Genomic DNA, 12,676 nt, shown 5'->3' on the forward strand with positions numbered 1-12,676 from the left:
ATCCCTGGCACTAACCAGCATGAATCCTGGCACATCGTAGATGCCTAATAAATAATTGTTGAATGAGTGAGTAAATGAATAAATGAATGAATGACTCCTGGGAGGTTTTTTTGGTAAGTAATTCTTTGTTTTTCTAATTTTAATGTTTATTGGCCTACTAAAATGATGTCTTGAGTCAAATTTAGCAGGGTGAGTGTTCCTAATCTGGTCTCAAACATAATGGACATGTATTAGTATATTTGTTAAAATGTGAGCTGGGCCTACCAAGAATTTCTAGTATGGTTTTTGCACAAGAACAGACAAACAGGCTAAAGAGTTTTAAAATTCAGAAAGAGACCAGTGCAGAAATAGGAACTTAATATATGATAAAAGTGTGGACAGCACACACCACTGAAAAAAGAAGAAATTATTTAGTGGTGTCGTTAGGAAAACTGATTCTTTATTAGAGAAAAACAGAACCGATTCCCTACTTACCATCATGTACAGAGTGGACTCCAGATGGGATAAACTTCCTGTGGTGACAAAGATATAAGTTAATGGAAGACAATATAGAACATCTATATGACCCGGGGTAGAGAAAGATTTTTAAAATAACGCCCAAAAAGCATATACCATAAAGAAAATTTTAAAAGATACATTTGATTACATTAAAATTCAGGCTTTCTATTCAACAAAGGACACCATGAATAAAGATAATAGGTGATAGATTGGGAGAATACATTAGTTATGACTAAAACAGACAAGGGAATAATATCTAGAATGTGCAAAGAATTCTTACACATGACAGGAACCACAATAGAAAAAAATGGGCAAAGGGTGTGACCAGGCATTTTACAATAAAGGAATCCCAAAGCCTACAACGCACATTTTAAGAAACCAGAGAAGTGCATTTTAAAATCATAAAATATCCTTTACACCTGTTGGACTGACAAAAATTAGGAAGCTGATGCTTCCTTGTCAAAGTGACTCCCTGATTAACTCTCCACCCTCCCAACTGCTACTCAAACCTCCCAAACACCCTCCTTTATCCTTAGTTTCCTTTACTGACTTAGCTTTCAATTTCACATACAAAATAGCTTTCAATTTCACATACAAAATATCAAGGAATACTACAAGCTTCCCCACACCTACCCACCTGTCTGCATCTGTGCCATGTTTATTATACATGGGCTTTTCTTCTATACTGTAGAAGAACTGCCTCTGTTCATGGCTAAGGTCAGCTTGTACACTTGGGCATTAATTCCCATCTCCTCCCACCTCCTGAGAACACTGCTCTAGCAATTCTGTTCCTTCTCTCCTATGTCATCATTTAATCCATCTCTATCTTCCCCAAGTGTATATAAACAAAACAAATTCCTAACTACAACATTGATTTTTAATTACAGGCATGGAAATGTAATTGCAGTTCATAGAGACAATTCTATGTAACTCACTCCAAAGAAAATAATAGCAAGGAAAGTAATAGTAATTTATTTAAATGTGGGTAATTTTTTCATCTATTCAATTTTGGGAAGCCAGCTAAAAAATATAGATATAGAGATAGATAGATAGATAGATAGATAGATAGATGATAGATACATAGAGCTATAGATCTATATAGATATCTTGATGAAGATTAAAATGCGGTTACCAGGGGGTCTGGGAGGTAGGGAAATAGGGAAATCTGGTCAAAGGGTGCAAGCCTTCTTAAGTATATGAGTTGACGGATGTGTTAATTAACTTAATTCTAATAATCATGTCATAAAATATACAGATATTAAATCATCACATTGTACACTTTATGCACACCAGTTTTGTCAATAATACCTCAATAAAACTGAAAACAAAAACAAATCCAGTCACTCCCCAAACATTTACCTGGCCAGCTACCATGTTAGTGTTCTTAGCCTACGCCAGCCCCGGGTCCAGTCCCAGCAGAGTGGACTTTCTAGGAAACACAGTCCAAAATAAAGAAAACCTGTTCAAGTACTTCAAACCTTTTCCAGTGTTGAGGCTCAGGGCAGGCCATCCCCAAATATGCCACCATGGCGTAGTGATTATTTTGAGTTAAAGTTATTGAAGAAATGGCCCATGCGAGAGGGACGCTCTAACCCTCCTTTCTGTCTCCCTGAAAGCAGGAAATAAATCTCCTGTGAAAGGTGCCCTCCTGCATCTGGAGGTAGAAGGACACCCCTATCTCCAGAGACAGGGAATTCGGGCTGAGATCCTGTATAAACCAACCTTGCTACTTCTTTAATTTACCACCCAAGCCCAAATTCTGTTTAGATTCTTTACTCATTAAGCACCCAAAACCGAAGTTTCTTTGTCCTGTCAATTCCTCACAAATTTATTGTTTCTTTGCCTAAAAAGTATAAAAGCTGCCTGCTTTGGCCACTGCTTAGGTCCATTTCTATGACACTTCTGTGCATACAAATTAAAATATGTTTCTCTTTCTCCTGTTACTCTGTCATGTGTCAATTTTTTTTTTTTTTTTTTTTTTTTTTTTTTTTTTTTTTCGATACGCGGGCCTCTCACTGTTGTGGCCTCTCCCATTGCGGAGCACAGGCTCCGGACGCGCAGGCTCAGCGGCCATGGCTCACGGGCCCAGCCGCTCCGCGGCATGTGGGATCCTCCCGGACCGGGGCACGAACCCGCGTCCCCTGCATCGGCAGGCGGACTCTCAACCACTGCGCCACCAGGGAAGCCCCATGTGTCAATTTTGTTATTAGTCTGGCACAAGAACTCAAGAGGGTGAAGTGGAAATTGCCTTCTCCCTGATGCTAGCGTTTTCAGGGGGTATTCTTAATACCTAGTAACCTTCTTAAAAATGCTTTCGTCCCATGGCTAACATTCTGAGTGCCTTTTATACAGTTTGCTGCTGTTTCCCGAAAATTTAAAGGTACCTTTTTCCTACTTCTCACTTTCTACTCCTCAACAGCAACAACCATCGCCACATAAATAAAATAAACCTTCACATCACATCAGTCTCCAGCTTCATTGCTGTGTTTAATCCCTCATCTCTCATCTGGACCACCTTCACTGGTCTTCCAGCTCTACAACCCCTCCAATCCAACCTCCCTAAGAGTGGTTTTAAATTTGTGTTGTTTGGAACTTTAGTAGATCTTGTTTTTTGCTTGTTTCGTTCTGCTTTTGGTTGGTTGTTTTGGCTTTGTTTGGCCTGGGAAGCCTTACTTCCGCTCCATCTAGAATGTCTTCTGCTTTGCTCAGGGAGCCTTCCCTCCTTCCCCATGGAGGGGAAGCACTTTGAGTCTTCTGCAGCTTTCATATCTGCCTCTGTAATTGGTTATCTGACCAAAGTGTTGTAATTATTTCATTTATAAATCTCTCTCCTCTGGAGTGCATTAACCTTGTATTCTTTATATACTCAAATAATTGCAGAATTCTGGGTTTGATTTATGTTTGGACAAAGAGTGTACAGTATTGTTAGTAACAAAGGTAGGAACAGCAAGAAAGCGCTAGTTTGCGCAGGAGTTAAATAATTTGCTTTTGAAGGTACTGAGTTTGAGATGTCTGTGAGCCATCAGGCTGGAATAATTAGTAAGCAATATGGATGTGGAATTCAAAAGAGACATCCAATCTGAAGACGCAAACTTGATCATTATCAGGATATGAATAGTTAGGGCAACTCCAAATGAAAGCCATCTATCTGTTTCACCCATTGATTCCGCTGTGGAGAGAATGGCTCTAATGTGAGGAAGACTGTGTGTCTTCCACCTTCCCACAGAAATGTACCAGCTGAAGATTGAAATTTACATTGTAGAAGGATGTATGTAAAATATTTAACACAGATTCATAGGAAGTATTTTTTCTTTTAGGATTGATAAGCTAAAAACACTTTCCATTGTAGTATGGACCTGAGAAGGCCATTTCAGGAGAAATGTTCAGAGGGTAATCACTGGTCAGCCTTACCTTTAAATCCTTGCTCTATGAAAACCTAGCAGTCTGATCTTGTTTAAGTCACCTAACCTCTCCCAGCCTCAGTTTTCTTACTGGGAAAAGGAATAATAAACACCTAAACTTGGAAGTATGTTATTAATATTTTCAATGAGATAACATTTGTGATAGTTTCCTGTAATGCTTGCACATAGTAGGTGCTCAGTAAATGTCTTCAACAAGCATTTACTGAGTTTCCTCCATGTTCCAGACACTGTTTTAAGCACAAAGATCTCTGCCCTCATGGAGCTTACACTCAGATGTGGGGAGGGGAGAGAAAACAATGAACATAATGAAGAAACAAATTATATTGTACACCAAATGGCAACATAATCCATTTTATATAGAAAATTCATGTAGTGTAAGTAGTCATAGCCTTTAACACCTGCAGGGTCCAGGAAAGTAATCAAAATAAATAAGTTAGGTTGGTTGAAAAGAGCAGCCCTTTTTATTATTCTGCTTTTGTGAAGATAAGAGCACAAAAAATACATCTCTTTTCCTTCCTACATCTACCTTCAGAAAACAATAGTACAAGTGTCATGATAAATGGCAATTGACAGCCTTCTTATCTGAGACATAAATGGCAAGCCTCCTAGGGCTCTGGCACTGGCAGAGACCCTGGGAAAGTCACTTGTCACTTCCAAGCAATTGGTGGTCTTTGGGAATATGGACTCCGTGTTGCCAGACCCGCCAATTTTTCAAGCAAAGTCACAAATTTGCATTTGGGGTGAAATATCCTGATTTTTAATATAGCAGTTTATTTATAATTTTTTCAACTGTAAAATCTTCTCCTCTCCTCCCCCCAAACCCCCCAAAATTTGCAGACCACATATGGTTTAAGGAAGTAATCAGGTTTAAATCTCTGAAAAAAACTGAGGTTTTATTTATGTCACTTTTAAAATAAGCTTTAACTCTGCAGTATTTTGTAAAACTTGGCACGTGAAAGAGTGTGAGCCACTCAAACTACTACATAGTCCACTAACTATTTTTTTTTATTGGAGTGTAGTTGCTTTAGAATGTTGTGTTAGTTTCTGCTGTACAGCGAAGTGAATCAGCTATATGTACACATATATCTCTTCCCTCTTAGACCTCCCTCCCACCCCCATCCCACCCATCTATGTCATCACAGAGCACTGAGCTGACTCCCTGTGCGATACAGCAGGTTCCCACTGGCTATTTATTTTACACATGGTAGTGTATATATGTCAATCCTAATATCCAAATTCATCCCACCCTCCCCTTCTACCCGCCCCCCCCATCCACATGTCTGTTCTCTATGTCTGCGTCTCTATTCCTGCCCTGCAAATCATTATATAAGGAATAAATATTTTGCTAAGAATCTTACTGACCTGGGGCAGGAAACACTGGTTAAGAATAAGAAACAATATTTCTCCTGCATATTTGCCCCCAGATTACCTCCTATCATTATTAAACGTCTTCCTTAGTTACAGTGCCCTGATTTTGTTCAGCTGATAAACCACATTTCTCACTCTCTCTTGCAGCTAGGGATGGACAAGTGACTAAGTTCTCCCAAGGATGTGTAGGCAGGAGTTGTTGGAGGGAGCTTCTGGAAACGCTCCCTAAAAAGAAAGTCTTCCTCCTTCCTCTTTTTTTCTGCCTCAGACTCAGACGTGATAGCTGGAGTTGCATGAACCATCTTGTGACTGTGAAGCAATTTGTACAAAGGATGGTTGAGCAGAAAAAGTGAAGGCTCCTGGGACATTGATGATATTAAGAAGCCCCTGTAGGGCTTCCCTGGTGGCACAGTGGTTGAGAGTCCGCCTGCCGATGCAGGGGACGCGGGTTCGTGCCCCGGTCCGGGAGGATCCCACATGCCGCGGAGCGGCTAGGCCAGTGAGCCATAGCCGCTGAGCCTGCGCATCCGGAGCCTGTGCTCTGCAACGGGAGAGGCCACGGCAGTGAAAGGCCCGCGTACCGAAAAAAATAAAAAATTAAAAAAAATAAAGAAGCCCCTGTAAGTCCAAGACTCTGAACTTGTTTTACATTAGTGAGAATGAACTTTTGCCTATTTAAACCACTTTATAAGAAATTGATTCTTTACAAGAAATTGATTACATTAAGAGATAATTAAGAGGTAGAGCGAACTGGTTGTAGTTCTATGTGGGATGTTGGATGGGGGAGGGCAGAGGGGGAAGAGTCAAGGGTGATGCCCAGGGTTCTGGCTTTGGCTACTGGCTTTGTGCCCTGAGCAGGCAGGATCAGGTGGTTCATGATGTCTAAATAAATAAATAAGCCACTTTATTTCTGTTACCAAGTAGTCTAATACAAGTCCTGAGATCATTTTTAAAATACATTTTTATATAGCCTCTAATGTGTAAGAGCAGAATTCCAACTAAGTTAATAGGCATGTGGAATCACCATTTGTCATACAGCAAAACCATAAAAGTGTCTTGTCACCTGCTGAAACCTCCTCAACTTCCTGTGTTTGTTAAAATCACCTTTACTCATTTTGAAGTCTAGTTGAATTGGCATAAGAAATATTTTAGACTATGATGTAATTTGTTGGATTAATTAATAGGAAAATAAATTGTATTTGCTTTTATTTACCTATATATTAATTAACTGAAAAATGAGATTATGCCTCAAGCTATTAGAATGCAACCAAACATTGAATCCCTCAGACTTAAAGGAACACATCCATTTGATCACACAATTTATAGGGACAGAGACTGAAGCAGTGGAAATAGTATGCTAAATCTTAAAAGGTGTGTGTTAAAATTAGGGAAGATGTTTTCATTGAAGTTTTTAATTTAATGCATCAATTAAATACTAAATGCCATATATATATATATATATATATATATATATATATATACTATTGACACACACAAAACAAACAAACAAAAACTCTTGTCAAGCACAGGTGTAAGGGAGAGCACAGTGATGACTGAAACATAATCGCTGCATTGAAGAACGTCAGTTTGGCTTATAAAACCAACAAATAAAATCCTTTTTATAGTTGAGGGGATTGAAGTAAATGAGCTTCAGTGACTTGTTAAAGATCATACAACAGGTTAACAGCAAAGTCCAGACTGCCTCACTCCTAGACCCATGCCTTCTGACAAAGTCAGGCTTCTGACTTCAGGGAGAACAGAAAAGAGTATTTTCAAGTGAAGAAAACGTACACCTTTTTGACTTCCATTAAATAATTAATACTTCATTTTGCCTTGAGACTGTTTAGAGGACACAGAAGTATCTTCAAGAACAACCATTTTTGAAATCTTAGCCAAAAAAAAATGAGTTCCCAAGGCAGATTAAGTTGATTGAATCATGACTTAAGTAAAACAATTATTTCCATCCAGTCTCTGTTCTCTCCCTGTATCAGATTAGACTAGCTACATTTAACAGAAAATCTAAAATTTCATTGCTTAAACACAGAAAGGTTAGTCACTCAAGTGGACAGGTCCAGAGGCAGGAAGACCAGGGCAGGTTTGGAGGCTCCACAAAGTCACAAGTGATTTAGGCTCCTTCTAGCTTGATGCTCCACCATTCTCAACAAATGGCTCATGGTTTCCAATCTGAAGCATCATAATATGGCTGCTTGAGCACCAGCCATCACATCTGTGTTCTAGAAGTCATGAAATTCAATTGAGGGATGCAAAAAACAAAATAAAACAAAATAAAAACAAACAAAAAAACCTAAAAACATCTTCCAGCTGAATCACCTCCTTTAAAACACCTACTCAGAAATTTCATACACAGCAATTCACTTGCTTCTCATTGACCACAATCTAGGACACGTCACACTTAGTTCAAGGGATTGGGAAATACTGGTCTCTTAGTGAGGCCCATAGCCATTCTGAATGAAATCAAGGTCCATCTCTAAGAAAGAGTTAGGTTAGGGGATAGTTGGTAAACAACCAGAAGTCTCTGTCACAACTGTCACAAAATATCAAGGGACATGTGTTTGTCAGTGGCAAGTGTCCCCTTGATACTTAACTTCAAGTGTATTTAATATTAAAATATCAATACCAAATTCATATTTGATTTTAATAATTATTTGTTATCTATTTAATATTAATGACATAAATATTAGATTAAAATATTAAGATTAAAATAACTCTAAAAACTTGTCTTCATTTCCTTCTGCCTGATTTCCCAGTCTGAAATGAAAAGAAATAATCGTGACAGAATATGGTTACTCAGTAAAACACAACTGGTTCTGACAGCTTCCTAGCCACACCTATGATATTCAAAGTCAGCTACACCCAGAAAAATAAAAGCTTAAAAACATACATGGTGATGAACTGGCTCAGTAAGAAAAGAATACATCAAGTCATCTATTTGCCAAAATGATCTCAGGATACTGCGAGTGCATTGCTTAAACTATCCAGGTTATTCAGGTTGGTTTTTAAACATAATTTAGTACATTTGTTGGATAGACCCTGACCAAAAATAATGTCAAAATGTGATTTTTTTTTCCTCAATTATGGGTTGGCAAAATATATTCACTAAGTAAAGTGGCAGTGAGTATGCCATGTACCTAAATTTGGTTACCCTATGTGCCACTGTATACCCTCCAATATATGCAACCATAGGGTACAAAGTATACAGAGAGTCAGTTACAGTTATTCAGGTACAGAAGAACACAGAGTAGGGTGGGAGATTCTGCTGTGTGGGTGGACAGAAGACATGTGGCCTTGAATTGGGGTCACCAGGTGAGCCGGGACAAATTTCCTTACCATTTGGCAGCCGTAGACCTGCTGCCTGAGACTACCAGCGTACTCACTCTAATTGGCTAATTGTGTTGTTCATCTATTAGTTTTTGCAGGTTCTAACCAAGGGATCATCTATACAGTGCTTGTCAAATTTCACGTACAAAGGGATCTCCTGGGACAGCTTGTTGAAGTGCAGATTCTGATTCACTAGGTCTGGGGTGGGGCCTGAATCCACTTTCTTCACCTGCTGTCAGGTGTTATGAACAGCACTGAGTAGCAAAGACCTAGTACAGAGGTGAACTTGTACACTGGGAACACCTGCAAGGCCTCCCCCACAGAGCTTTTTATTCAGTGGGTCTGAGAAAAGACCCAAGAATTAGCCTTTCTGGCACATTCCCAGGTGATGCTGATGCTTCTGGTCCAGGAATCACACTTCAAGAACCACTGATTTAGAATTTCATTATGGATCTCAAAGAGGTGAGAAATATGGTGGATGTAGAATAGTAACCTAGCTCTCTTACAGAACGCCTACTATGGACGAAAGGTCTTTGTGAAGTTGGATTTTAAATTTTATGTAAATGAACCATATAAATGTCATCCACTCTTAATTCCTAAGCTTTCTACATATTTTAAGAGAGACAAAGTCAAAATAAGAAAATTCTTTCATTTCCACTTTGGATTAGAGGGTTCCTTTTAGTTTTTCTTGAACTATACATGGCAGAAAATAATTCTATGTGAATTTTTGGTATGAATTCTAGGTAAAAATTCAGGTATCTCAAAGGAAGCCTTGAAATTTCCTTTTAATAATAATTCCATGTTATAGCATTTAATGGTCCCTAAACATGGACAAATAAAAACACTCCACAATTACAGGTATTCATTGTTGCACTCTGACAACTAAATTTTTAAAAATTTGAAATCTTATGTATCTCAGACCAAATATGGAGGAAGGTCACACTTATTTTTAATTGTTTTTTTCTCTAAAGTTAGTAAATAAACAAAGTCTAACTCCGTAGATTGATTTTATAAAGGACATTTTATTCCTATCAATCAAAAAACTTTAAGTAAAGATTTTAAAATAATTTGATCTATCCACATGAAATGCATATAATAAATATACTTTGCACATAACATTTCTTACACAATTATTCTATCTATATATTTGAAAGTGGTTATTATTTTATTGGTAGTGGCAAGGATTTGAGATCAAGTGTGGTTTTTATTTTTTATGCAACACTATCCTTTCAAAGAGTTTTTTAAAACTATGCTCACTTAAATTTACTGGGCCCTACAAAGTATACAAGGATCCATCCATTCTTTTTTTTTTTTTTTTTTTTTTTATTGGCGTGTAGTTGCTTTATCCATTCTTAGTAGTGCTTTCTCCTGCTATATGTAGTACTCTTTTCTTTAACCTAATTATGTAGAAAGACAAAGGCAGTTTCTGCTCAAATGCAATGTTCCTTCACATTTATTAGAAAAGCAGATAAAAGAGACCAGAAACACGTAGCAATATACATAATTTGTTTCATTGCCCTAATCTAATTGAGGATTTTCAACTAGTACAGGACTTTTATAACTAACACACACCAAAATGGAGTTAGCTTTTCCTCTATGATAATAAAAATCCTCAACTCTAGAACATCTATTGTGAACATTTTCCAAATAACATAGCATATTCCATTTTCTACGAGTAAACATATGCATAGATATCAAATTTTACAAAATAGGGCTTTCCTGGTGGCGCAGTGGTTGAGAGTCTGCCTGCCGATGCAGGGGACACGGGTTCGTGCCCCGGTCCAGGAAGATCCCACATGCCGCGGAGCAGCTAGGCTAGGCCCGTGAGTCATGGCTGCTGAGCCTGCGTGTCCGGAGCCTGTGCTCTGCAGCGGGAGAGGCCACAACAGTGAGAGGCCCGCGTAACGCAAAAAGAAAAAAAAAAAAAATTTTACAAAATATTTTTAATAAACCTAGGAGGAATTAAAAGCTCAGCAAAGTTAAGGAAGTATTTAACAAAGCTCATTTATAACAATTATATCAATTTTCATCTGTCTTGGTGTTTCCATGGAATTTTTTCACATGAAATAGTTTGAGATCTTGATCAAGATAGGAAAGTTTAACTGTACATTTTCCCTAGCTATAGATTTAATTCTTGAAAACAATTCAGAATGATTAACTTACTGACAATTAATTAACAGACAATTAACTTACATGAAATAATCCATCAAATACAATGTTCTATTAACAAACTAAATTTGTAAACAGTTCAGCAGAGTTTCATAAATTTCATCAATCATACAATTAACATTTAATTTTGAGTGTAAATAAAGAATGACTTTGAATTTCCTAAATAAACCCAAAGGCATCATAGTTCCTCTGTGAGATAAATTTTAACGATATTTTGAAAAAATTTTAAAATAGTCGAAACTGCTTAATACAAATTCATTTCCTACACTTTCTAATAATTTTTTTTTTTTGCGGTACGCGGGCCTCTCACTGCTGTGGCCTCTCCCGCTGCGGAGCACAGGCTCCGGACGCGCAGGCTCAGCGGCCATGGCTCACGGGTCCAGTCGCTCCGCGGGATGTGGAATCCTCCCAGACCGGGACACGAACCCGTGTCCCCTGCATCGGCAGGCAGACTCTCAACCACTGCGCCACCAGGGAAGCCCTTCTAATAATTTTGATTATAGTTTTAGAGTGTCTTCTCTTGCCGATTGAGAAATCAGCCTTTGACCTTTAATTGTATTTTATGTTCAGATACAAATTTTCTCTTTCATTCTTAAATTTAAGAAATATGAAGACATAAACAAACATGTCAGTTAATGTTTGACTAGTGAGTTTTAATTGCTTAGCAAACATACTGCATCTACATTCAAGAATATAACTTAACACGTTATTATTATATATTTCCAAAATTTTAATATTATATTTTAAAATTTCAAAACTGGTATCATTGTCAGAGTAACATGTACATCAAATAACAGAGATCCAGAAATTGCATTACTCTCCAAAATTATTTTACTGACAATGGCTATAAAAATGGACACCTTTTAAAATATAATCTTACTTATTAAAACTTTTTTTTTCTGCTCTAATATCCAACTTCATATCAAGAAACCCTTTTACTTAGAAACTGTGACTAACAGTAAGGAGACTAATCACAAAATTTAAGAAAATCAGATACTCATTTGTTTCAAAGGTTAACTAGCTAATAGATTAAAAAAATTATTTTTGTCTGAATGAGAAATATCCTTGTGATATATACAGTTAATGTTTATAAATCTATAGAGTTTGGCACAAAACACTATTAAAATATTATTTAAACATATGGTTTCTTTCTAAATTAATAAAATATAATGTCCTATTAAAATGCTATATATTCAAAATAGTTTATTAACTCATGTTCTCATTTTTTTAATCCACCACCATTCAAAAAATGTTTGGTAAGAATTGCATTAATAGATTTCAATTTTTTAACATATATATGCCAGACACTTTTTCTGATTTAACATTTTCTGAAAGTGATTACCAACGCAGCCTGAATATTAAGCTCCGGGTAGGATAGTCATTCAATCTTTAGCATACTCAAAGGGCTAAGCACTGTGTATCAGGGTTGTAAGCCTAATTCCTGCTGGGCTAGTTCCCCAAATGCTTGAAGATGGTGGGCGCGTGTCACACTAGAGAGAGCATGTCCTTGCCAAGGTATTTATATTTTTAAAAAGTAATAATACATCATGGTGGGCAAACAAAACACATTTATGGGTTTCAATCAACCCACGGGCATCAAGGCTGCAATTCTTTAATGGAAATCCTCTCACGTGATCCTTCAAAAAAAATCTCAGAGGCTCAAATTGCTGTGAGCTTGTTCTGGTCCATGCCTTTCCAACAATTCTAGAACCTGTAGGAACCTGATGATGCATCCACATGGACAGAGATCTCAGGATCGAGCTGGGAGCACCTCCGGAGGGTGAAAAATATAGTGGGAGATGAGCCTTATTCACCAGTTGGAGATTGTATCAAAGACTGTTTAAAAAATCCTTCAGCACAGAGCCATGCAGATAGAGGAA

This window comes from Grampus griseus (assembly GCF_964374135.1).
Source record: "Grampus griseus genome assembly, chromosome: 12".
NCBI classification, from domain to species: domain Eukaryota; kingdom Metazoa; phylum Chordata; class Mammalia; order Artiodactyla; family Delphinidae; genus Grampus; species Grampus griseus.